Raw genomic sequence first — 23944 nt, 5'->3', positions numbered from 1 at the left:
AAATCATTTTGTTTGATCTAGGCATAAGAAGAATATTCTCTCAGCCAATGAATTGCAGTTGTAGTCCTAAGAGATTTAGGAGCTCTGCTTTCCTCATATTTCATGTCAAGGTTGGCTGTGATTGGGAAGTCCGTTGATCCCATTTTTTTACCTTGGTCTGGCTTACATTTACCAATAAAATTCCCCTTACAAAGATGGGGTTTTCAGGTAGTGTGGCTGAGCGGTCCAAGGCGCTGGGTTAAGGCTCCAGTCTCTCAGGAGGCGTGGGTTAAAATCATACCAATGCCAGTTCCTTGTCAATATAGTTGATGTCTTACTATTTTGTCATTGGCTCCGACAAGGGGCTTGGGACAATAGATATTTTTGGCCACAAAAAAGTCGACCTCTTTGCTGTTTTGTTTGGATTGTTTGCTTGTCGCCGAAAAATATTAGCTCCCCTGAAAGTGTTTGCCTTAAAGTCAATACCTTTGTCTTTCACGCTGAACTGTCGTGCCACCGATATGGGTACTGACAGAGTGATTTTAAATTGACAGAACAGTGAAAAAAATGACGATTTTATTTTATTCAGCGAGAAGTGAATTGAGGAAAGGTTCACGACCCGTGGGCCTCAGCCAATGAGTTGACAAGTCTTAATTGCACAATATTTCTAACTGAGAGTAAGACGTAAAATGCTAGCAGTTCCACAGAATCCTATGAGCAGACACGAGATAACAGAGAGCAAGCTCCAGATAGCAGAGGATGGTTTCGATCCACCGACCTCTGGGTTATGGGCCCAGCACGCTTCCGCTGCGCCACTCTGCTCTCTGGTCATTGTAGTTTGTATGTACTCTTTTACCGTCTGACAAATAGCCGCCAGCAACGGGGATGTACGGGTTGTCTCATGGCTGGATCAGGCGACAAGACACATTTGGTCTTTCCCGATGACACTATGTCAGACTACTGCCACCAAATCTTGCCGTTTCTCGGGCAGACACGACTCGACATTTTTTCCGATAGCACCCTATCCCGTCTTTTACCATCACTGGGCTTTTTCTTGTCAAATCAAACACTGTCCGAGAGGTGGAAGCAGAAAACGTGTCACCGGTCAATGCGACGGGACACACTCGTTACGATGGTGACGACAACAACAATGCGCCGCACCAATGTCTTGTTTCTGTGTGTGCGTGTGCATGTGAGTGACTGTGGGGGGACAAAATGAGGAAAAACCTGTTCGTCACTGGTGCTCGGGAGAGAACGTTCATTGAAGAATTGCTTGATGTATGTTCACGTACTTTTCATACGATACGGCTCGCAAGCAGGCAACAAAATGTTATGTACCCTAGCAATCGCAAGCACATACGGTTGTACGTAAAAATGGCGGCGTCACGTCGAATCATGCCCTAAAGCTTCAATATTGGTTTGTGCATGAGAATAAATGTTAACAACGGCGCGCAAGTATGTTGACAATGGCAAGCACTGGAGGCGATGCGCCGGTTACAATACAAAATCCAACTGGTCTCCATCAAGTTGCGCTGCCGGAGAGTTGTTGATATGTCACACTGCACGGAAGATATCCCCCCCAAAAAATTTGCCAGATCATTTTGGCGTCGTAGGGCCAAATAATTTGTCGTGGATTATATCACACAACAAGAAGTTTTGTTGTTCCCGACATATGTCGGTACCCGATCTGGAAAATTGGCTGCGAAAGCTCATCGGGCCAATATTGGACGTAAAATCATTTTGTTTGATCTAGGCATAAGAAGAATATTCTCTCAGCCAATGAATTGCAGTTGTAGTCTTAAGTGATTTAGGAGCTCTGTTTTCCACATATTTCATGTCAATGTTGGCTATGATAGGGAAGTCCGGGGATCCCATCATTTTACTTACTTGGTCGGGCTTACATTTACCAATAAAATTCCCCTTACAAAGATGGGGTTTTCAGGTAGTGTGGCCGAGCGGTCCAAGGCGCTGGATTAAGGCTCCAGTCTCTCAGGAGGCGTGGGTTCAAATCCCACCACTGCCAGTTCCTTGTCAATATAGTTGATATCTTAATATTTTGTCATTGGCTCCGACAAGGCGCTTGGGACAATAGATATTTTTGGCCACAAAAAAGTAGAGCTCTTTGCCGTTCTGTTTGGATTATTTGCTTGTCGCCGTAAAATATTAGCTCCCCTGAAAGTGTTTGCCTTAAAGTCATTACCTTTGTCTTTCACGCTGAACTGTCGTGCCACCGATATGGGTACTGACAGAGTGATTTTAAATTCACAGAACAGTGAAAGAAATGACGATTTTTTTTTTTTTTTCAGTAAGAAGTGAATTAGGAAAGGTTCACGACCCGTGGGCCTCAGCCAATGAGTTGACAAGTCTTAATTGCACAATATTTCTCACGAAGAGGAAGACGTAAAATGGTAGCAGTTCCACAGCATCCTATGAGCAGACACAAGATAACAGAGCGCAAGCTCCAGATAGCAGAGGATATCAGCCGCCAGCAACGGGGATGTTCGGGTTGTCTCTTGGCTGGATCAGGAGACAAGACACATTTGGTCTTTCCCGATGACACTATGTCAGACTACTGCCACCAAATCTTGCCGTTTCTCGGGCAGACACTCCTCGACATTTTTTCCGATAGCACCCTATCCCGTCTTTTACCATCACTGGGCTTTTTCTTGTCAAATCAAACACTGTCCGAGAGGTGGAAGTAGAAAACGTGTCACCGGTCAACGCGACGCGACACACTCGTTACGATGGTGACGACAACAACAATGCGCCGCGCCAATGTCTTGTTTCTGTGTGTGCGTGTGCATGTGAGTGACTGGGGGGACAAAATGAGGAAAAACCTGTTCGTCACTGGTGCTCGGGAGAGAACGTTCATTGAAGAATTGCTTGATGTATGTTCACGTACTTTTCATACGATACGGCTCGCAAGCAGGCAACAAAATGTTATGTTCCCTAGCAAGCGCAAGCACATACGGTTGTACGTAAAAATGGAAAATTGGCTGCGATAGCTAATCGGGCCAATATTGGACAAAAAAGTTTAGCGCTTTGGCGTTCTGTTTGGATTATTTGCTTGTCGCCGTAAAATATTAGCTCCCCTGAAAGTGTTTGCCTTAAAGTCATTACCTTTGTCTTTCACGCTGAACTGTTGTGCCACCTCTATGGATACTGACAGAGTGATTTTAAATTGACAGAACAGTGAATAAATGATTTTTTTTTTTCAGTAAGAAGTGAATTGAGGAAAGGTTCACGACCCGTGGGCCTCAGCCAATGAGTTGACAAGTCTTAATTGCACAAATTTTCTGATGAAGAGTAAGACGTAAAATGATAGCAGTTCCACAGCATCCTATGGGCAGACAAAAGACAACAGAGAGCAAGCTCCAGATAGCAGAGGATGGTTTCGATCCACCGACCTCTGGGTTATGGGCCCAGCACGCTTCCGCTGCGCCACTCTGCTCTCTGGTCATTGTAGTTTGTATGTACTCTTTTACCGTCTGACAAATAGCCGCCAGCAACGGGGATGTTCGGGTTGTCTCATGGCTGGATCAGGCGACAAGACACATTTGGTCTTTCTAGATGACACTATGTCAGACTACTGCCACCAAATCTTGCCGTTTCTCGGGCAGACACGACTCGACATTTTTTCCGATAGCACCCTATCCCGTCTTTTACCATCACTGGGCTTTTTCTTGTCAAATCAAACACTGTTCGAGAGGTGGAAGCAGAAAACGTGTCACCGGTCAATGCGACGGGACACACTCGTTACGATGGTGACGACAACAACAATGCGCCGCACCAATGTCTTGTTTCTGTGTGCGTGTGCATGTGAGTGACTGTGGGGAGACAAAATGAGGAAAAACCTGTTCGTCGCTGGTGCTCGGGAGAGAACGTTTTTTGAAGGATTGCTTGAGGTATGTTCACGTACTTTTCATACAATACGGCTCGCAAGCAGGCAACAAAATGTTATGTACCCTAGCAAGCGCAAGCACATACGGTTGTACATAAAAATGGCGGCGTCATGTCGAATCATGCCCTAAAGCGACGGTAAACATTGGTTTGTGCATGAGAATAAATGTGAACAACGGCGCGGAAGTATGTTGACAATGGCAAGCACTGGAGGAGATGCGCCGGTTACAATACATAATCCTATTGGTCTCCATCAAGTTGCGCTGCCGGAGAGTTGTTGATATGTCACACTGCATGGAAGATATCCAAAAAAAACAATTTGCCAGATCATTTTGGCGTCGTAGGGCCAAATCGTTTGTCGTGGATTATATCACACAACAAGAAGTTTTGTCGTTCCCGACATATGTCGGGACCCGATCTGGAAAATTGGCTGCGATAGCTAATCGGGCCAATATTGGATTTAAAATCATTTTGTTTGATCTAGGCATAAGAAGAATATTCTCTCAGCCAATGAATTGCAGTTGTAGTCTTAAGAGATTTAGGAGCTCTGCTTTCCACATATTTCATGTCAAGGTTGGCTGTGATTGGGAAGTCCGTTGATCCCATTATTTTACCTTGGTCTGGCTTACATTTACCAATAAAATTCCCCTTACAAAGATGGGGTTTTCAGGTAGTGTGGCTGAGCGGTCCAAGGCGCTGGGTTAAGGCTCCAGTCTCTCAGGAGGCGTGGGTTAAAATCACACCACTGCCAGTTCCTTGTCAATATAGTTGATGTCTTACTATTTTGTCATTGGCTCCGACAAGGGGCTTGGGACAATAGATATTTTTGGCCACAAAAAAGTCGACCTCTTTGCTGTTTTGTTTGGATTGTTTGCTTGTCGCCGAAAAATATTAGCTCCCCTGAAAGTGTTTGCCTTAAAGTCAATACCTTTGTCTTTCACGCTGAACTGTCGTGCCACCGATATGGGTACTGACAGAGTGATTTTAAATTGACAGAACAGTGAAAAAAATGACGATTTTATTTTATTCAGCAAGAAGTGAATTGAGGAAAGGTTCACGACCCGTGGGCCTCAGCCAATGAGTTGACAAGTCTTAATTGCACAATATTTCTAACTAAGAGTAAGACGTAAAATGATAGCAGTTCCACAGAATCCTATGAGCAGACACGAGATAACAGAGAGCAAGCTCCAGATAGCAGAGGATGGTTTCGATCCACCGACCTCTGGGTTATGGGCCCAGCACGCTTCCGCTGCGCCACTCTGCTCTCTGGTCATTGTAGTTTGTATGTACTCTTTTACCGTCTGACAAATAGCCGCCAGCAACGGGGATGTTCGGGTTGTCTCATGGCTGGATCAGGCGACAAGACACATTTGGTCTTTCCCGATGACACTATGTCAGACTACTGTCACCAAATCTTGCCGTTTCTCGGGCAGACACGACTCGACATTTTTTCCGATAGCACCCTATCCCGTCTTTTACCATCACTGGGCTTTTTCTTGTCAAATCAAACACTGTCCGAGAGGTGGAAGCAGAAAACGTGTCACCGGTCAATGCGACGGGACACACTCGTTACGATGGTGACGACAACAACAATGCGCCGCACCAATGTCTTGTTTCTGTGTGTGCGTGTGCATGTGAGTGACTGTGGGGGGACAAAATGAGGAAAAACCTGTTCGTCACTGGTGCTCGGGAGAGAACGTTCATTGAAGAATTGCTTGATGTATGTTCACGTACTTTTCATACGATACGGCTCGCAAGCAGGCAACAAAATGTTATGTACCCTAGCAATCGCAAGCACATACGGTTGTACGTAAAAATGGCGGCGTCACGTCGAATCATGCCCTAAAGCTTCGATATTGGTTTGTGCATGAGAATAAATGTTAACAACGGCGCGCAAGTATGTTGACAACGGCAAGCACTGGAGGCGATGCGCCGGTTACAATACAAAATCCAACTGGTCTCCATCAAGTTGCGCTGCCGGAGAGTTGTTGATATGTCACTGCACGGAAGATATCCCCCCAAAAAAATTTGCCAGATCATTTTGGCGTCGTAGGGCCAAATAATTTGTCGTGGATTATATCACACAACAAGAAGTTTTGTTGTTCCCGACATATGTCGGTACCCAATCTGGAAAATTGGCTGCGATAGCTCATCGGGCCAATATTGGACGTAAAATCATTTTGTTTGATCTAGGCATAAGAAGAATATTCTCTCAGCCAATGAATTGCAGTTGTAGTCTTAAGTGATTTAGGAGCTCTGTTTTCCACATATTTCATGTCAATGTTGGCTATGATAGGGAAGTCCGGGGATCCCATCATTTTACTTGGTCGGGCTTACATTTACCAATAAAATTCCCCTTACAAAGATGGGGTTTTCAGGTAGTGTGGCCGAGCGGTCCAAGGCGCTGGATTAAGGCTCCAGTCTCTCAGGAGGCGTGGGTTCAAAACCCACCACTGCCAGTTCCTTGTCAATATAGTTGATATCTTAATATTTTGTCATTGGCTCCGACAAGGCGCTTGGGACAATAGATATTTTTGGCCACAAAAAAGTAGAGCTCTTTGCCGTTCTGTTTGGATTATTTGCTTGTCGCCGTAAAATATTAGCTCCCCTGAAAGTGTTTGCCTTAAAGTCATTACCTTTGTCTTTCACGCTGAACTGTCGTGCCACCGATATGGGTACTGACAGAGTGATTTTAAATTCACAGAACAGTGAAAAAAATGACGATTTTTTTTTTTTTTTTCAGTAAGAAGTGAATTAGGAAAGGTTCACGACCCGTGGGCCTCAGCCAATGAGTTGACAAGTCTTAATTGCACAATATTTCTCACGAAGAGGAAGACGTAAAATGGTAGCAGTTCCACAGCATCCTATGAGCAGACACAAGATAACAGAGCGCAAGCTCCAGATAGCAGAGGATATCAGCCGCCAGCAACGGGGATGTTCGGGTTGTCTCTTGGCTGGATCAGGAGACAAGACACATTTGGTCTTTCCCGATGACACTATGTCAGACTACTGCCACCAAATCTTGCCGTTTCTCGGGCAGGCACTACTCGGCATTTTTTCCGATAGCACCCTATCCCGTCTTTTACCATCACTGGGCTTTTTCTTGTCAAATCAAACACTGTCCGAGAGGTGGAAGTAGAAAACGTGTCACCGGTCAACGCGACGCGACACACTCGTTACGATGGTGACGACAACAACAATGCGCCGCGCCAATGTCTTGTTTCTGTGTGTGCGTGTGCATGTGAGTGACTGGGGGGACAAAATGAGGAAAAACCTGTTCGTCACTGGTGCTCGGGAGAGAACGTTCATTGAAGAATTGCTTGATGTATGTTCACGTACTTTTCATACGATACGGCTCGCAAGCAGGCAACAAAATGTTATGTTCCCTAGCAAGCGCAAGCACATACGGTTGTACGTAAAAATGGAAAATTGGCTGCGATAGCTAATCGGGCCAATATTGGACAAAAAAGTTGAGCTCTTTGCCGTTCTGTTTGGATTATTTGCTTGTCGCCGTAAAATATTAGCTCCCCTGAAAGTGTTTGCCTTAAAGTCATTACCTTTGTCTTTCACGCTGAACTGTTGTGCCACCTCTATGGATACTGACAGAGTGATTTTAAATTGACAGAACAGTGAATAAATGATTTTTTTTTTTCAGTAAAAAGTGAATTGAGGAAAGGTTCACGACCAGTGGGCCTCAGCCAATGAGTTGACAAGTCTTAATTGCACAAATTTTCTGATGAAGAGTAAGACGTAAAATGATAGCAGTTCCACAGCATCCTATGGGCAGACAAAAGATAACAGAGAGCAAGCTCCAGATAGCAGAGGATGGTTTCAATCCATCGACCTCTGGGTTATGGGCCCAGCACGCTTCCGCTGCCCCACTCTGCTCTCTGGTCATTGTAGTTTGTATGTACTCTTTTACCGTCTGACAAATAGCCGCCAGCAACGGGGATGTTCGGGTTGTCTCATGGCTGGATCAGGCGACAAGACACATTTGGTCTTTCTAGATGACACTATGTCAGACTACTGCCACCAAATCTTGCCGTTTCTCGGGCAGACACGACTCGACATTTTTTCCGATAGCACCCTATCCCGTCTTTTACCATCACTGGGCTTTTTCTTGTCAAATCAAACACTGTCCGAGAGGTGGAAGCAGAAAACGTGTCACCGGTCAATGCGACGGGACACACTCGTTACGATGGTGACGACAACAACAATGCGCCGCACCAATCTCTTGTTTCTGTGTGCGTGTGCATGTGAGTGACTGTGGGGAGACAAAATGAGGAAAAACCTGTTCGTCGTTGGTGCTCGGGAGAGAACGTTCATTGAAGGATTGCTTGAGGTATGTTCACGTACTTTTCATACAATACGGCTCGCAAGCAGGCAACAAAATGTTATGTACCCTAGCAAGCGCAAGCATATACGGTAGTACATAAAAATGGCGGCGTCACGTCGAATCATGCCCTAAAGCGACGGTAAACATTGGTTTGTGCATGAGAATAAATGTGAACAACGGCGCGGAAGTATGTTGACAATGGCAAGCACTGGAGGAGATGCGCCGGTTACAATACACAATCCTACTGGTCTCCATCAAGTTGCGCTGCCGGAGAGTTGTTGATATGTCACACTGCACGGAAGATATCCAAAGAAAACAATTTGCCAGATCATTTTGGCGTCGTAGGGCCAAATCGTTTGTCGTGGATTATATCACACAACAACAATTTTTGTCGTTCCCGACATATGTCGGGACCCGATCTGGAAAATTGGCTGCGATAGCTAATCAGGCCAATATTGGATTTAAAATCATTTTGTTTGATCTAGGCATAAGAAGAATATTCTCTCAGCCAATGAATTGCAGTTGTAGTCTTAAGAGATTTAGGAGCTCTGCTTTCCACATATTTCATGTTAAGGTTGGCTGTGATTGGGAAGTCCGTTGATCCCATTATTTTACCTTGGTCTGGCTTACATTTACCAATAAAATTCCCCTTACAAAGATGGGGTTTTCAGGTAGTGTGGCTGAGCGGTCCAAGGCGCTGGGTTAAGGCTCCAGTCTCTCAGGAGGCGTGGGTTAAAATCACACCACTGCCAGTTCCTTGTCAATATAGTTGATGTCTTACTATTTTGTCATTGGCTCCGACAAGGGGCTTGGGACAATAGATATTTTTGGCCACAAAAAAGTCGACCTCTTTGCTGTTCTGTTTGGATTGTTTGCTTGTCGCCGTAAAATATTAGCTCCCCTGAAAGTGTTTGCCTTAAAGTCAATACCTTTGTCTTTCACGCTGAACTGTCGTGCCACCGATATGGGTACTGACAGAGTGATTTTAAATTGACAGAACTGAAAAAAATGACGATTTTATTTATTTTATTCAGCAAGAAGTGAATTGAGGAAAGGTTCACGACCCGTGGGCCTCAGCCAATGAGTTGACAAGTCTTAATTGCACAATATTTCTAACTAAGAGTAAGACGTAAAATGATAGCAGTTCCACAGAATCCTATGAGCAGACACGAGATAACAGAGAGCAAGCTCCAGATAGCAGAGGATCGTTTCGATCAATCGACCTCTGGGTTATGGGCCCAGCACGCTTCCGCTGTACCACTCTGCTCTCTGGTCATTGCAGTTTGTATGTACTCTTTTACCGTCTGACAAATATTAGCCGCCAGCAACGGGGATGCTCGGGTTGTCTCATGGCTGGATCAGGCGACAAGACACATTTGGTCTTTCTGGATGACACTATGTCAGACTACTGCCTCCAAGTCTAGCCGTTTCTCGGGCAGACACGACTCGACATTTTTTCCGATAGCACCCTATCCCGTCTTTTACCATCACTGGCCTTTTTCTTGTCAAATCAAACACTGTCCGAGAGGTGGAAGCAGAAAACGTGTCACCGGTCAACGCGACGTGACACACTCGTTACGATAACAACAATGCGCCGCGCCAATGTCTTGTTTCTGTGTGTGCGTGTGCATGTGAGTGACTGTGGGGGGACAAAATGAGGAAAAACCTGTTCGTCACTGGTGTTCGGGAGAGAACGTTCATTGAAGAATTGCTTGATGTATGTTCACGTACTTTTCATACGATACGGCTCGCAAGCAGGCAACAAAATGTTATGTACCCTAGCAATCGCAAGCACATACGGTTGTACGTAAAAATGGCAGCGTCACGTCGAATCATGCCCTAAAGCTTCGATATTGGTTTGTGCATGAGAATAAATGTTAACAACGGCGCGCAAGTATGTTGACAACGGCAAGCACTGGAGGCGATGCGCCGGTTACAATACAAAATCCAACTGGTCTCCATCAAGTTGCGCTGCCGGAGAGTTGTTGATATGTCACACTGCACGGAAGATATCCCCCCCCAAAAAATTTGCCAGATCATTTTGGCGTCGTAGGGCCAAATAATTTGTCGTGGATTATATCACACAACAAGAAGTTTTGTTGTTCCCGACATATGTCGGTACCCGATCTGGAAAATTGGCTGCGATAGCTCATCGGGCCAATATTGGACGTAAAATCATTTTGTTTGATCTAGGCATAAGAAGAATATTCTCTCAGCCAATGAATTGCAGTTGTAGTCTTAAGTGATTTAGGAGCTCTGTTTTCCACATATTTCATGTCAATGTTGGCTATGATAGGGAAGTCCGGGGATCCCATCAGTTTACTTACTTGGTCGGGCTTACATTTACCAATAAAATTCCCCTTACAAAGATGGGGTTTTCAGGTAGTGTGGCCGAGCGATCCAAGGCGCTGGATTAAGGCTCCAGTCTCTCAGGAGGCGTGGGTACAAATCCCACCACTGCCAGTTCCTTGTCAATATAGTTGATGTCTTACTATTTTGTCATTGGCTCCGACAAGGGGCTTGGGACAATAGATATTTTTGGCAACAAAAAAGTCGACCTCTTTGCTGTTCTGTTTGGATTGTTTGCTTGTCGCCGTAAATTATTAGCTCCCCTGAAAGTGTTTGCCTTAAAGTCAATACCTTGGTCTTTCACGCTGAACTGTCGTGCCACCGATATGGGTACTGACAGAGTGATTTTAAATTGACAGAACAGTGAAAAAAATGACGATTTTATTTTATTCAGCAAGAAGTGAATTGAGGAAAGGTTCACGACCCGTGGGCCTCAGCCAATGAGTTGACAAGTCTTAATTGCACAATATTTCTAACTAAGAGTAAGACGTAAAATGATAGCAGTTCCACAGAATCCTATGAGCAGACACGAGATAACAGAGAGCAAGCTCCAGATAGCAGAGGATGGTTTCATTCCATCGACCTCTGGGTTATGGGCCCAGCACGCTTCCGCTGCGCCACTCTGCTCTCTGGTCATTGTAGTTTGTATGTACTCTTTTACCGTCTGACAAATAGCCGCCAGCAACGGGGATGTTCGGGTTGTCTCATGGCTGGATCAGGCGACAAGACACATTTGGTCTTTCTAGATGACACTATGTCAGACTACTGCCTCCAAGTCTTGCCGTTTCTCGGGCAGACACGACTCGACATTTTTTCCGATAGCACCCTATCCCGTCTTTTACCATCACTGGGCTTTTTCTTGTCAAATCAAACACTGTCCGAGAGGTGGAAGCAGAAAACGTGTCACCGGTCAACGCGACGTGACACACTCGTTACGATAACAACAATGCGCCGCGCCAATGTCTTGTTTCTGTGTGTGCGTGTGCATGTGAGTGACTGTGGGGGGACAAAATGAGGAAAAACCTGTTCGTCACTGGTGCTCGGGAGAGAACGTTCATTGAAGAATTGCTTGATGTATGTTCACATACTTTTCATACGATACGGCTCGCAAGCAGGCAACAAAATGTTATGTACCCTAGCAATCGCAAACACATACGGTTGTACGTAAAAATGGCGGCGTCACGTCGAATCATGCCCTAAAGCTTCGATATTGGTTTGTGCATGAGAATAAATGTTAACAACGGCGCGCAAGTATGTTGACAACGGCAAGCACTGGAGGCGATGCGCCGGTTACAATACAAAATCCAACTGGTCTCCATCAAGTTGCGCTGCCGGAGAGTTGTTGATATGTCACACTGCACGGAAGATATCCTCCCAAAAAAATTTGCCAGATCATTTTGGCGTCGTAGGGCCAAATAATTTGTCGTGGATTATATCACACAACAAGAAGTTTTGTTGTTCCCGACATATGTCGGTACCCGATCTGGAAAATTGGCTGCGATAGCTCATCGGGCCAATATTGGACGTAAAATCATTTTGTTTGATCTAGGCATAAGAAGAATATTCTCTCAGCCAATGAATTGCAGTTGTAGTCTTAAGTGATTTAGGAGCTCTGTTTTCCACATATTTCATGTCAATGTTGGCTATGATAGGGAAGTCCGGGGATCCCATCAGTTTACTTACTTGGTCGGGCTTACATTTACCAATAAAATTCCCCTTACAAAGATGGGGTTTTCAGGTAGTGTGGCCGAGCGATCCAAGGCGCTGGATTAAGGCTCCAGTCTCTCAGGAGGCGTGGGTACAAATCCCACCACTGCCAGTTCCTTGTCAATATAGTTGATGTCTTACTATTTTGTCATTGGCTCCGACAAGGGGCTTGGGACAATAGATATTTTTGGCAACAAAAAAGTCGACCTCTTTGCTGTTCTGTTTGGATTGTTTGCTTGTCGCCGTAAATTATTAGCTCCCCTGAAAGTGTTTGCCTTAAAGTCAATACCTTTGTCTTTCACGCTGAACTGTCGTGCCACCGATATGGGTACTGACAGAGTGATTTTAAATTGACAGAACAGTGAAAAAAATGACGATTTTATTTTATTCAGCAAGAAGTGAATTGAGGAAAGGTTCACGACCCGTGGGCCTCAGCCAATGAGTTGACAAGTCTTAATTGCACAATATTTCTAACTAAGAGTAAGACGTAAAATGATAGCAGTTCCACAGAATCCTATGAGCAGACACGAGATAACAGAGAGCAAGCTCCAGATAGCAGAGGATGGTTTCATTCCATCGACCTCTGGGTTATGGGCCCAGCACGCTTCCGCTGCGCCACTCTGCTCTCTGGTCATTGTAGTTTGTATGTACTCTTTTACCGTCTGACAAATAGCCGCCAGCAACGGGGATGTTCGGGTTGTCTCATGGCTGGATCAGGCGACAAGACACATTTGGTCTTTCTAGATCACACTATGTCAGACTACTGCCTCCAAGTCTTGCCGTTTCTCGGGCAGACACGACTCGACATTTTTTCCGATAGCACCCTATCCCGTCTTTTACCATCACTGGGCTTTTTCTTGTCAAATCAAACACTGTCCGAGAGGTGGAAGCAGAAAACGTGTCACCGGTCAACGCGACGTGACACACTCGTTACGATAACAACAATGCGCCGCGCCAATGTCTTGTTTCTGTGTGTGCGTGTGCATGTGAGTGACTGTGGGGGGACAAAATGAGGAAAAACCTGTTCGTCACTGGTGCTCGGGAGAGAACGTTCATTGAAGAATTGCTTGATGTATGTTCACGTACTTTTCATACGATACGGCTCGCAAGCAGGCAACAAAATGTTATGTACCCTAGCAAACGCAAACACATACGGTTGTACGTAAAAATGGCGGCGTCACGTCGAATCATGCCCTAAAGCTTCGATATTGGTTTGTGCATGAGAATAAATGTTAACAACGGCGCGCAAGTATGTTGACAACGGCAAGCACTGGAGGCGATGCGCCGGTTACAATACAAAATCCAACTGGTCTCCATCAAGTTGCGCTGCCGGAGAGTTGTTGATATGTCACACTGCACGGAAGATATCCTCCCAAAAAAATTTGCCAGATCATTTTGGCGTCGTAGGGCCAAATAATTTGTCGTGGATTATATCACACAACAAGAAGTTTTGTTGTTCCCGACATATGTCGGTACCCGATCTGGAAAATTGGCAGCGATAGCTCATCGGGCCAATATTGGACGTAAAATCATTTTGTTTGATCTAGGCATAAGAAGAATATTCTCTCAGCCAATGAATTGCAGTTGTAGTCTTAAGTGATTTAGGAGCTCTGTTTTCCACATATTTCATGTCAATGTTGGCTATGATAGGGAAGTCCGGGGATCCCATCATTTTACTTACTTGGTCGGGCATACATTTACCAATAAAATTCCCCTTACAAAGACGGGGTTTTCAGGTAGTGTGGCTGAGCGGTCCAAGGCGCTGGGTTAAGGCTCCAGTCTCTCAGGAGGCGTGGGTTCAAATCCCACCACCGCCAGTTCCTTGTCAATATAGTTGATATCTTAATATTTTGTCATTGGCTCCGACAAGGCGCTTGGGACAATAGATATTTTTGGCCACAAAAAAGTAGAGCTCTTTGCCGTTCTGTTTGGATTATTTGCTTGTCGCCGTAAAATATTAGCTCCCCTGAAAGTGTTTGCCTTAAAGTCATTACCTTTGTCTTTCACGCTGAACTGTCGTGCCACCGATATGGGTACTGACAGAGTGATTTTAAATTGACAGAACAGTGAAAAAAATGACGATTTATTTTTTTTTTTCAGTAAGAAGTGAATTAGGAAAGGTTCACGACCCGTGGGCCTCAGCCAATGAGTTGACAAGTCTTAATTGCACAATATTTCTCACGAAGAGGAAGACGTAAAATGGTAGCAGTTCCACAGCATCCTATGAGCAGACACAAGATAACAGAGCGCAAGCTCCAGATAGCAGAGGATATCAGCCGCCAGCAACGGGGATGTTCGGGTTGTCTCTTGGCTGGATCAGGAGACAAGACACATTTGGTCTTTCCCGATGACACTATGTCAGACTACTGCCACCAAATCTTGCCGTTTCTCGGGCAGACACTCCTCGACATTTTTTCCGATAGCACCCTATCCCGTCTTTTACCATCACTAGGCTTTTTCTTGTCAAATCAAACACTGTCCGAGAGGTGGAAGCAGAAAACGTGTCACCGGTCAATGCGACGGGACACACTCGTTACGATGGTGACGACAACAACAATGCGCCGCACCAATGTCTTGTTTCTGTGTGCGTGTGCATGTGTGTGACTGTGGGGAGACAAAATGAGGAAAAACCTGTTCGTCGCTGGTGCTCGGGAGAGAACGTTCATTGAAGGATTGCTTGAGGTATGTTCACGTACTTTTCATACAATACGGCTCGCAAGCAGGCAACAAAATGTTATGTACCCTAGCAAGCGCAAGCACATACGGTTGTACATAAAAATGGCGGCGTCACGTCGAATCATGCCCTAAAGTGACGGTAAACATTGGTTTGTGCATGAGAATAAATGTGAACAACGGCGCGGAAGTATGTTGACAATGGCAAGCACTGGAGGAGATGCGCCGGTTACAATACACAATCCTACTGGTCTCCATCAAGTTGCGCTGCCGGAGAGTTGTTGATATGTCACACTGCACGGAAGATATCCAAAGAAAACAATTTGCCAGATCATTTTGGCGTCGTAGGGCCAAATCGTTTGTCGTGGATTATATCACACAACAACAATTTTTGTCGTTCCCGACATATGTCGGGACCCGATCTGGAAAATTGGCTGCGATAGCTAATCAGGCCAATATTGGATTTAAAATCATTTTGTTTGATCTAGGCATAAGAAGAATATTCTCTCAGCCAATGAATTGCAGTTGTAGTCTTAAGAGATTTAGGAGCTCTGCTTTCCACATATTTCATGTTAAGGTTGGCTGTGATTGGGAAGTCCGTTGATCCCCTTATTTTACCTTGGTCTGGCTTACATTTACCAATAAAATTCCCCTTACAAAGATGGGGTTTTCAGGTAGTGTGGCTGAGCGGTCCAAGGCGCTGGTTTAAGGCTCCAGTCTCTCAGGAGGCGTGGGTTAAAATCACACCACTGCCAGTTCCTTGTCAATATAGTTGATGTCTTACTATTTTGTCATTGGCTCCGACAAGGGGCTTGGGACAATAGATATTTTTGGCCACAAAAAAGTCGACCTCTTTGCTGTTCTGTTTGGATTGTTTGCTTGTCGCCGTAAAATATTAGCTCCCCTGAAAGTGTTTGCCTTAAAGTCAATTCCTTTGTCTTTCACGCTGAACTGTCGTGCCACCGATATGGGTAATGACAGAGTGATTTTAAATTGACAGAACAGTGAAAAAAATGACGATTTTATTTTATTCAGCAAGAAGTGAATTGAGGAAAGGTTCACGACCCGTGGGCCTCAGCCAATGAGTTGACAAGTCTTAATTGCACAATATTTCTAACTAAGAGTAAGACGTAAAATGATAGCAGTTCCACAGAATCCTATGAGCAGACACGAGATAACAGAGAGCAAGCTCCAGATAGCAGAGGATCGTTTCTATCAATCGACCTCTGGGTTATGGGCCCAGCACGCTTCCGCTGTACCACTCTGCTCTCTGGTCATTGCAGTTTGTATGTACTCTTTTACCGTCTGACAAATATTAGCCGCCAGCAACGGGGATGCTCGGGTTGTCTCATGGCTGGATCAGGCGACAAGACACATTTGGTCTTTCTAGATGACACTATGTCAGACTACTGCCTCCAAGTCTTGCCGTTTCTCGGGCAGACACGACTCGACATTTTTTCCGATAGCACCCTATCCCGTCTTTTACCATCACTGGGCTTTTTCTTGTCAAATCAAACACTGTCCGAGAGGTGGAAGCAGAAAACGTGTCACCGGTCAACACGACGTGACACACTCGTTACGATAACAACAATGCGCCGCGCCAATGTCTTGTTTCTGTGTGTGCGTGTGCATGTGAGTGACTGTGGGGGGACAAAATGAGGAAAAACCTGTTCGTCACTGGTGCTCGGGAGAGAACGTTCATTGAAGAATTGCTTGATGTATGTTCACGTACTTTTCATACGATACGGCTCGCAAGCAGGCAACAAAATGTTATGTACCCTAGCAATCGCAAGCACATACGGTTGTACGTAAAAATGGCGGCGTCACGTCGAATCATGCCCTAAAGCTTCGATATTGGTTTGTGCATGAGAATAAATGTTAACAACGGCGCGCAAGTATGTTGACAACGGCAAGCACTGGAGGCGATGCGCCGGTTACAATACAAAATCCAACTGGTCTCCATCAAGTTGCGCTGCCGGAGAGTTGTTGATATGTCACACTGCACGGAAGATATCCCCCCAAAAAAATTTGCCAGATCATTTTGGCGTCGTAGGGCCAAATAATTTGTCGTGGATTATATCACACAACAAGAAGTTTTGTTGTTCCCGACATATGTCGGTACCCAATCTGGAAAATTGGCTGCGATAGCTCATCGGGCCAATATTGGACGTAAAATCATTTTGTTTGATCTAGGCATAAGAAGAATATTCTCTCAGCCAATGAATTGCAGTTGTAGTCTTAAGTGATTTAGGAGCTCTGTTTTCCACATATTTCATGTCAATGTTGGCTATGATAGGGAAGTCCGGGGATCCCATCATTTTACTTGGTCGGGCTTACATTTACCAATAAAATTCCCCTTACAAAGATGGGGTTTTCAGGTAGTGTGGCCGAGCGGTCCAAGGCGCTGGATTAAGGCTCCAGTCTCTCAGGAGGCGTGGGTTCAAATCCCACCACTGCCAGTTCCTTGTCAATATAGTTGATATCTTAATATTTTGTCATTGGCTCCGACAAGGCGCTTGGGACAATAGATATTTTTGGCCACAAAAAAGTAGAGCTCTTTGCCGTTCTGTTTGGATTATTTGCTTGTCGCCGTAAAATATTAGCTCCCCTGAAAGTGTTTGCCTTAAAGTCATTACCTTTGTCTTTCACGCTGAACTGTCGTGCCACCGATATGGGTACTGACAGAGTGATTTTAAATTCACAGAACAGTGAAAAAAATGACGATTTTTTTTTTTTTTTCAGTAAGAAGTGAATTAGGAAAGGTTCACGACCCGTGGGCCTCAGCCAATGAGTTGACAAGTCTTAATTGCACAATATTTCTCACGAAGAGGAAGACGTAAAATGGTAGCAGTTCCACAGCATCCTATGAGCAGACACAAGATAACAGAGCGCAAGCTCCAGATAGCAGAGGATATCAGCCGCCAGCAACGGGGATGTTCGGGTTGTCTCTTGGCTGGATCAGGAGACAAGACACATTTGGTCTTTCCCGATGACACTATGTCAGACTACTGCCACCAAATCTTGCCGTTTCTCGGGCAGGCACTACTCGGCATTTTTTCCGATAGCACCCTATCCCGTCTTTTACCATCACTGGGCTTTTTCTTGTCAAATCAAACACTGTCCGAGAGGTGGAAGTAGAAAACGTGTCACCGGTCAACGCGACGCGACACACTCGTTACGATGGTGACGACAACAACAATGCGCCGCGCCAATGTCTTGTTTCTGTGTGTGCGTGTGCATGTGAGTGACTGGGGGGACAAAATGAGGAAAAACCTGTTCGTCACTGGTGCTCGGGAGAGAACGTTCATTGAAGAATTGCTTGATGTATGTTCACGTACTTTTCATACGATACGGCTCGCAAGCAGGCAACAAAATGTTATGTTCCCTAGCAAGCGCAAGCACATACGGTTGTACGTAAAAATGGAAAATTGGCTGCGATAGCTAATCGGGCCAATATTGGACAAAAAAGTTGAGCTCTTTGCCGTTCTGTTTGGATTATTTGCTTGTCACCGTAAAATATTAGCTCCCCTGAAAGTGTTTGCCTTAAAGTCATTACCTTTGTCTTTCACGCTGAACTGTTGTACCACCTCTATGGATACTGACAGAGTGATTTTAAATTGACAGAACAGTGAATAAATGATTTTTTTTTTTCAGTAAGAAGAGAATTGAGGAAAGGTTCACGATGATAGCAGTTCCACAGCATCCTATGGGCAGACAAAAGATAACAGAGAGCAAGCTCCAGATAGCAGAGGATGGTTTCGATCCATCGACCTCTGGGTTATGGGCCCAGCACGCTTCCGCTGCGCCACTCTGCTCTCTGGTCATTGTAGTTTGTATGTACTCTTTTACCGTCTGACAAATAGCCGCCAGCAACGGGGATGTTCGGGTTGTCTCATGGCTGGATCAGGCGACAAGACACATTTGGTCTTTCCCGATGACAATATGTCAGACTACTGCCACCAAATCTTGCCGTTTCTCGGGCAGGCACTACTCGACATTTTTTCCGATAGCACCCTATCCCGTCTTTTACCATCACTGGGCTTTTTCTTGTCAAATCAAACACTGTCCGAGAGGTGGAAGTAGAAAACGTGTCACCGGTCAACGCGACGCGACACACTCGTTACGATGGTGACGACAACAACAATGCGCCGCGCCAATGTCTTGTTTCTGTGTGTGCGTGTGCATGTGAGTGACTGGGGGGACAAAATGAGGAAAAACCTGTTCGTCACTGGTGCTCGGGAGAGAACGTTCATTGAAGAATTGCTTGATGTATGTTCACGTACTTTTCATACGATACGGCTCGCAAGCAGGCAACAAAATGTTTTTTTCCCTAGCAAGCGCAAGCACATACGGTTGTACGTAAAAATGGAAAATTGGCTGCGATAGCTAATCGGGCCAATATTGGACAAAAAAGTTGAGCTCTTTGCCGTTCTGTTTGGATTATTTGCTTGTTGCCGTAAAATATTAGCTCCCCTGAAAGTGTTTGCCTTAAAGTCATTACCTTTGTCTTTCACGCTGAACTGTTGTGCCACCTCTATGGATACTGACAGAGTGATTTTAAATTGACAGAACAGTGAATAAATGATTTTTTTTTTTCAGTAAGAAGTGAATTGAGGAAAGGTTCACGACCCGTGGGCCTCAGCCAATGAGTTGACAAGTCTTAATTGCACAAATTTTCTGATGAAGAGTAAGATGTAAAATGATAGCAGTTCCACAGCATCCTATGGGCAGACAAAAGATAACAGAGAGCAAGCTCCAGATAGCAGAGGATGGTTTCGATCCACCGACCTCTGGGTTATGGGCCCAGCACGCTTCCGCTGCGCCACTCTGCTCTCTGGTCATTGTAGTTTGTATGTACTCTTTTACCGTCTGACAAATAGCCGCCAGCAATGGGGATGTTCGGGTTGTCTCATGGCTGGATCAGGCGACAAGACACATTTGGTCTTTCTAGATGACACTATGTCAGACTACTGCCACCAAATCTTGCCGTTTCTCGGGCAGACACGACTCGACATTTTTTCCGATAGCACCCTATCCCGTCTTTTACCATCACTGGGCTTTTTCTTGTCAAATCAAACACTGTCCGAGAGGTGGAAGCAGAAAACGTGTCACCGGTCAATGCGACGGGACACACTCGTTACGATGGTGACGACAACAACAATGCGCCGCACCAATGTCTTGTTTCTGTGTGCGTGTGCATGTGAGTGACTGTGGGGAGACAAAATGAGGAAAAACCTGTTCGTCGCTGGTGCTCGGGAGAGACCGTTTATTGTAGGATTGCTTGAGGTATGTTCACGTACTTTTCATACAATACGGCTCGCAAGCAGGCAACAAAATGTTATTTACCCTAGCAAGCGCAAGCACATACGGTTGTACATAAAAATGGCGGCGTCACGTCGAATCATGCCCTAAAGCTTCGATATTGGTTTGTGCATGAGAATAAATGTTAACAACGGCGCGCAAGTATGTTGACAACGGCAAGCACTGGAGGCGATGCGCCGGTTACAATACAAAATCCAACTGGTCTCCATCAAGTTGCACTGCCGGAGAGTTGTTAATATGTCACACTGCACGGAAGATATCCCCCCAAAAAAATTTGCCAGATCATTTTGGCGTCGTAGGGCCAAATAATTTGTCGTGGATTATATCACACAACAAGAAGTTTTGTTGTTCCCGACATATGTCGGTACCCGATCTGGAAAATTGGCTGCGATAGCTCATCGGGCCAATATTGGACGTAAAATCATTTTGTTTGATCTAGGCATAAGAAGAATATTCTCTCAGCCAATGAATTGCAGTTGTAGTCTTAAGTGATTTAGGAGCTCTGTTTTCCACATATTTCATGTCAATGTTGGCTATGATAGGGAAGTCCGGGGATCCCATCATTTTATTTACTTGGTCGGGCTTAGATTTACCAATAAAATTCCCCTTACAAAGATGGGGTTTTCAGGTAGTGTGGCCGAGCGGTCCAAGGCGCTGGATTAAGGCTCCAGTCTCTCAGGATGCGTGGGTTCAAATCCCACCACTGCCAGTTCCTTGTCAATATAGTTGATATCTTAATATTTTGTCATTGGCTCCGACAAGGCGCTTGGGACAATAGATATTTTTGGCCACAAAAAAGTAGAGGTCTTTGACGTTCTGTTTGGATTATTTGCTTGTCGCCGTAAAATATTAGCTCCCCTGAAAGTGTTTGCCTTAAAGTCATTACCTTTGTCTTTCACGCTGAACTGTCGTGCCACTGATATGGGTACTGACAGAGTGATTTTAAATTCACAGAACAGTGAAAAAAATGACGATTTATTTTTTTTTTTCAGTAAGAAGTGAATTAGGAAAGGTTCACGACCCGTGGGCCTCAGCCAATGAGTTGACAAGTCTTAATTGCACAATATTTCTCACGAAGAGGAAGACGTAAAATGGTAGCAGTTCCACAGCATCCTAGAGGTCTTTGACGTTCTGTTTGGATTATTTGCTTGTCGCCGTAAAATATTAGCTCCCCTGAAAGTGTTTGCCTTAAAGTCATTACCTTTGTCTTTCACGCTGAACTGTTGTGCCACCTCTATGGATACTGACAGAGTGATTTTAAATTGACAGAACAGTGAATAAATGATTTGTTTTTTTCAGTAAGAAGTGAATTGAGGAAAGGTTCACGACCCGTGGGCCTCAGCCAATGAGTTGACAAGTCTTAATTGCACAAATTTTCTGATGAAGAGTAAGATGTAAAATGATAGCAGTTCCACAGCATCCTATGGGCAGACAAAAGATAACAGATAGCAAGCTCCAGATAGCAGAGGATGGTTTCGATCCACCGACCTCTGGGTTATGGCCCCAGCACACTTCCGCTGCACCACTCTGCTCTCTGGTCATTGTAGTTTGTATGTACTCTTTTACCGTCTGACAAATAGCCGCCAGCAACGGGGATGTTCGGGTTGTCTCATGGCTGGATCAGGCGACAAGACACATTTGGTCTTTCTAGATGACACTATGTCAGACTACTGCCACCAAATCTTGCCGTTTCTCGGGCAGACACGACTCGACATTTTTTCCGATAGCACCCTATCCCGTCTTTTACCATCACTGGGCTTTTTCTTGTCAAATCAAACACTGTCCGAGAGGTGGAAGCAGAAAACGTGTCACCGGTCAATGCGACGGGACACACTCGTTACGATGGTGACGACAACAACAATGCGCCGCACCAATGTCTTGTTTCTGTGTGCGTGTGCATGTGAGTGACTGTGGGGAGACAAAATGAGGAAAAACCTGTTCGTCGCTGGTGCTCGGGAGAGACCGTTTATTGTAGGATTGCTTGAGGTATGTTCACGTACTTTTCATACAATACGGCTCGCAAGCAGGCAACAAAATGTTATGTACCCTAGCAAGCGCAAGCACATACGGTTGTACATAAAAATGGCGGCGTCACGTCGAATCATGCCCTAAAGCGACGGTAAACATTGGTTTGTGCATGAGAATAAATGTGAACAACGGCGCGGAAGTATGTTGACAATGGCAAGCACTGGAGGAGATGCGCCGGTTACAATACACAATCCTACTGGTCTCCATCAAGTTGCGCTGCCGGAGAGTTGTTGATATGTCACACTGCACGGAAGATATCCAAAGAAAACAATTTGCCAGATCTTTTGGCGTCGTAGGGCCAAATCGTTTGTCGTGGATTATATCACACAACAAGAAGTTTTGTCGTTCCCGACATATGTCGGGACCCGATCTGGAAAATTGGCTGCGATAGCTAATCGGGCCAATATTGGATTTAAAATCATTTTGTTTGATCTAGGCATAAGAAGAATATTCTCTCAGCCAATGAATTGCAGTTGTAGTCTTAAGAGATTTAGGAGCTCTGCTTTCCACATATTTCATGTTAAGGTTGGCTGTGATTGGGAAGTCCGTTGATCCCATTATTTTACCTTGGTCTGGCTTACATTTACCAATAAAATTCCCCTTACAAAGATGGGGTTTTCAGGTAGTGTGGCTGAGCGGTCCAAGGCGCTGGGTTATGGCTCCAGTCTCTCAGGAGGCGTGGGTTAAAATCATACCACTGCCAGTTCCTTGTCAATATAGTTGATGTCTTACTATTTTGTCATTGGCTCCGACAAGGGGCTTGGGACAATAGATATTTTTGGCCACAAAAAAGTCGACCTCTTTGCTGTTCTGTTTGGATTGTTTGCTTGTCGCCGTAAAATATTAGCTCCCCTGAAAGTGTTTGCCTTAAAGTCAATACCTTTGTCTTTCACGCTGAACTGTCGTGCCACCGATATGGGTACTGACAGAGTGATTTTAAATTGACAGAACAGTGAAAAAAATGACGATTTTATTTTATTCAGCAAGAAGTGAATTGAGGAAAGGTTCACGACCCGTGGGCCTCAGCCAATGAGTTGACAAGTCTTAATTGCACAATATTTCTAACTAAGAGTAAGACGTAAAATGATAGCAGTTCCACAGAATCCTATGAGCAGACACGAGATAACAGAGAGCAAGCTCCAGATAGCAGAGGATCGTTTCGATCAATCGACCTCTGGGTTATGGGCCCAGCACGCTTCCGCTGTACCACTCTGCTCTCTGGTCATTGCAGTTTGTATGTACTCTTTTACCGTCTGACAAATATTAGCCGCCAGCAACGGGGATGCTCGGGTTGTCTCATGGCTGGATCAGGCGACAAGACACATTTGGTCTTTCGAGATGACACTATGTCAGACTACTGCCTCCAAGTCTTGCCGTTTCTCGGGCAGACACGACTCGACATTTTTTCCGATAGCACCCTATCCCGTCTTTTACCATCACTGGGCTTTTTCTTGTCAAATCAAACACTGTCCGAGAGGTGGAAGCAGAAAACGTGTCACCGGTCAACGCGACGGGACACACTCGTTACGATGGTGACGACAACAACAATGCGCCGCGCCAATGTCTTGTTTCTGTGTGTGCGTGTGCATGTGAGTGACTGTGGGGGGACAAAATGAGGAAAAACCTGTTCGTCACTGGTGCTCGGGAGAG

At 45.1% G+C, this 23944-nt stretch overlaps 11 non-coding genes across 11 annotated transcripts; 7 read left to right on the top strand and 4 right to left on the bottom strand.

Moving 5' to 3' along the window:
• Positions 1 to 729: 729 nt before the first annotated feature.
• Positions 730 to 801, bottom strand: trnam-cau (transfer RNA methionine (anticodon CAU)). The gene has a single exon. It is a non-coding gene; the product is annotated as a tRNA-Met (tRNA).
• Positions 802 to 1920: 1119 nt separating this feature from the next.
• On the top strand, positions 1921 to 2002 carry trnal-aag (transfer RNA leucine (anticodon AAG)). The gene has a single exon. It is a non-coding gene; the product is annotated as a tRNA-Leu (tRNA).
• A 1356-nt stretch (positions 2003 to 3358) lies between these two features.
• trnam-cau (transfer RNA methionine (anticodon CAU)) lies at positions 3359 to 3430 on the bottom strand. The gene has a single exon. It is a non-coding gene; the product is annotated as a tRNA-Met (tRNA).
• A 1641-nt stretch (positions 3431 to 5071) lies between these two features.
• On the bottom strand, positions 5072 to 5143 carry trnam-cau (transfer RNA methionine (anticodon CAU)). The gene has a single exon. It is a non-coding gene; the product is annotated as a tRNA-Met (tRNA).
• Positions 5144 to 6256: 1113 nt separating this feature from the next.
• trnal-aag (transfer RNA leucine (anticodon AAG)) lies at positions 6257 to 6338 on the top strand. Its single transcript has one exon. It is a non-coding gene; the product is annotated as a tRNA-Leu (tRNA).
• Positions 6339 to 10596: 4258 nt separating this feature from the next.
• trnal-aag (transfer RNA leucine (anticodon AAG)) lies at positions 10597 to 10678 on the top strand. Its single transcript has one exon. It is a non-coding gene; the product is annotated as a tRNA-Leu (tRNA).
• Positions 10679 to 12301: 1623 nt separating this feature from the next.
• On the top strand, positions 12302 to 12383 carry trnal-aag (transfer RNA leucine (anticodon AAG)). Its single transcript has one exon. It is a non-coding gene; the product is annotated as a tRNA-Leu (tRNA).
• A 1623-nt stretch (positions 12384 to 14006) lies between these two features.
• On the top strand, positions 14007 to 14088 carry trnal-aag (transfer RNA leucine (anticodon AAG)). Its single transcript has one exon. It is a non-coding gene; the product is annotated as a tRNA-Leu (tRNA).
• Positions 14089 to 17321: 3233 nt separating this feature from the next.
• On the top strand, positions 17322 to 17403 carry trnal-aag (transfer RNA leucine (anticodon AAG)). Its single transcript has one exon. It is a non-coding gene; the product is annotated as a tRNA-Leu (tRNA).
• Positions 17404 to 18687: 1284 nt separating this feature from the next.
• Positions 18688 to 18759, bottom strand: trnam-cau (transfer RNA methionine (anticodon CAU)). Its single transcript has one exon. It is a non-coding gene; the product is annotated as a tRNA-Met (tRNA).
• Positions 18760 to 20893: 2134 nt separating this feature from the next.
• On the top strand, positions 20894 to 20975 carry trnal-aag (transfer RNA leucine (anticodon AAG)). Its single transcript has one exon. It is a non-coding gene; the product is annotated as a tRNA-Leu (tRNA).
• The last annotated feature ends 2969 nt before the right edge of the window (positions 20976 to 23944 follow it).

This window comes from Phyllopteryx taeniolatus, unplaced genomic scaffold (assembly GCF_024500385.1).
Source record: "Phyllopteryx taeniolatus isolate TA_2022b unplaced genomic scaffold, UOR_Ptae_1.2 contig_60, whole genome shotgun sequence".
In the NCBI taxonomy this organism is placed as follows: domain Eukaryota; kingdom Metazoa; phylum Chordata; class Actinopteri; order Syngnathiformes; family Syngnathidae; genus Phyllopteryx; species Phyllopteryx taeniolatus.
The sequence above is the reverse complement of the archived record's forward strand: the minus strand, read 5'-3'. Positions and strand labels throughout refer to the sequence as shown.